This window comes from Lathyrus oleraceus, chromosome 4, assembly GCF_024323335.1.
Source record: "Lathyrus oleraceus cultivar Zhongwan6 chromosome 4, CAAS_Psat_ZW6_1.0, whole genome shotgun sequence".
In the NCBI taxonomy this organism is placed as follows: Eukaryota; Viridiplantae; Streptophyta; class Magnoliopsida; order Fabales; family Fabaceae; genus Lathyrus; species Lathyrus oleraceus.
Genome location: NC_066582.1, coordinates 370156707 through 370159153, shown reverse-complemented (window position 1 = coordinate 370159153; position 2447 = coordinate 370156707). Strand labels below are relative to the sequence as shown.

The 2447-nt window shown below is 38.5% G+C and overlaps 1 pseudogene; it reads left to right on the top strand.

Moving 5' to 3' along the window:
- Positions 1-365: 365 nt before the first annotated feature.
- Positions 366-1274, top strand: LOC127137488 (U11/U12 small nuclear ribonucleoprotein 31 kDa protein-like; annotated as a pseudogene).
- The last annotated feature ends 1173 nt before the right edge of the window (positions 1275-2447 follow it).

Sequence of the window (2447 nt, the reverse complement as noted above, 5' to 3'; positions counted from 1 at the left end):
TAATAAAATTGTATATCTAACGAACTAGAAATTTTTGTCTTAAAAAATCTAGCATCATAATAACAAAAAATTATTAAAATTTATATATGCAGATGGGTGGCTGACCAATTAAACAAAAAAATATTAAAACATAATAATTTTTAGTTTTATGCTATCTTTACAAGTACTCTGGCGGTGAGCAAGTTGTCCATTTACATATGGATAGTACTGCTTATAAAAAAATAAGATTGGATAAAACCATAAATAAAACCAATCCAAAATATCCGGATCCATGTCCAGATCCGCTTGGAGTTTCGCTTCACTTCTCTAGGGTTTCTCAAACGCATTATAGAATCTCTCCACTCTCAGATTTCCTCTATAGATTAAAGAAGCATCGGAGAACTAATTCCGTCGCCGGAAACCGAACGCCGTTGCCGGAAACAAAAAACCTGAACCGAAAAAATGTCAAGCAAGAAGAAACACAAACGAAAACACAGCGACAGCGATGAAGACGACGACGTTTTCTACTACCGCTACTGCGCTTCGTCCTCAACCCCCAACACCACCACCGGAACCACATCCAGTAATCAACCCCAATCAAAATCGAACAACAAAGGATCATCAATAGGAGGAACAGGTGAATCCTTAGCACCATCAAAATCGACGCTATACGTTTCTAATCTAGATTACTCCCTAACAAACTCCGATCTCCATACGCTCTTCTCTACTTTCGGCGCATCGCGCGTGTTACCGTTCTCAAAGACCGTCACACGCGCCTAAGCCGCGGTGTCGCGTTTGTCCAATTCGTTTCTCGTAATGACGCCCAACGCGCCGTGGCGGAGATGAATAAGAAGATTCTCAATGGAAGGACACTAACTGCTTCTATTGCTGCTGATAATGGACGTGCTCCGGAGTTTATTCGGAAGCGCGTGTACAATACTGAGACTGCTTTGTGTTATGAGTGTGGGGGGCATGGTCATTTGTCGTATGAGTGTCCTAAGAATCAGTTGGGGCCGAGGCCGCGGCCTCAGCCTAAGAAACCGCGATGGGGATTTAGTGGGCTGAGGGATAGGGATGGGGAGGAGGAAGGTGATGAGGAGGAGGAGGAGGGTGGTCAGATTGCTGCGGAGCAGTTTGACGATAATTGGGCTTCTGTTGTGGATGATGAAGCGGGTGAAAGGTTGCTGGGGAGAAACAGAAATGATGATGAGGGTTTGGACAACAACAAGACGAAGAAGAAAGGGAAGAAAGCTGGGTATTTCAGTGATGAGAGTGATCATGATGATGATGATTGATCATGACTATGTAGCATTGACACTTCAGATTGAAGGTGTGTGTTTGGTATTCCGCATTACCGCATTATTCAACTAGTCCTGTGTGTCGTGTCTATATATGTGCCAGTGTTTCATAGATCTAAATGGCAATTTTTTGTTTTTATCAAGATATGGTGTAATTGATGAAATTGTTTATATGTTGTTGGCTTGGTTGGATGTGTTTATGGTTTTGATCACAAGCACATGTTAGTTATTAGTTATTGTGGTAGTAATTAGTGATAGTGGTGGTGAATTGGTGATGAGCATTTTTGTGTATTCCATATTTTCATAGTTAATGAATGATGACAGACGAGTCTCTTATTTATCGGCTTAATTTAGCATTCGGTTTACCTGTAAAACAGAAAGGAAAAGCCTGTTCGTTATGTTTTTTATTTTGGTTCAGTTAAAACATGTAATGTAATCAAATTGTAACACCCTGGTTTACTTTATGCACATCTTGTTATCATATAAGTAAGGTTTTTAATTACAGTTGTGGTGGTTATGTTATGATATTTGATATGTAGAATATTGTAGTCAGATATAGCTGGATTTGATGTGGTTGTTGAGATCTTGAAAAGCATAGGTTGTAGACTTGTAGTCACAATTACTGTCGCCGTTCTTGTGGAAAGCAGTTTAAAACCATGGGTAACAGTTCTTCTGATTACCTTTACTCTTTGATGTCTACTGAGCATTTTTATGCAGATTGATGAGTATTTCTCAAGTTTCTCTTAGAATGCTTAAATTGCTTCTCCCAGAGAAAATGTGGTATCCTTTTCATGCATAATCACTTGGCTGAGCTGGAGAATAATACCAATTTGTGCCTCACCCTCGACACTAGGCTTTAAATTATAGGTTTAATTATTCTGTAACTTTTTGAACCATGGGCTAATCTTGAATGTCATTGTAATGATATGTAGAAAAAGAAATTGGTTATTGTTATGCTATTTCCTTTCTTTCTGAATTATGGCTTTGAATCGGATTAAGTATAGTTATATTATATGGAGTTTGGGGTCAATTGTTACTGTTGTACTGTTGGTTTTAAGCATTGTTGGTTTTGGATATATCTATAACTCTGAAACCATATTCAGTTGACAGTTATATATAACCGATAGATACCATATTCATGATTGTCTATATACTTTTGTATGCTCATAT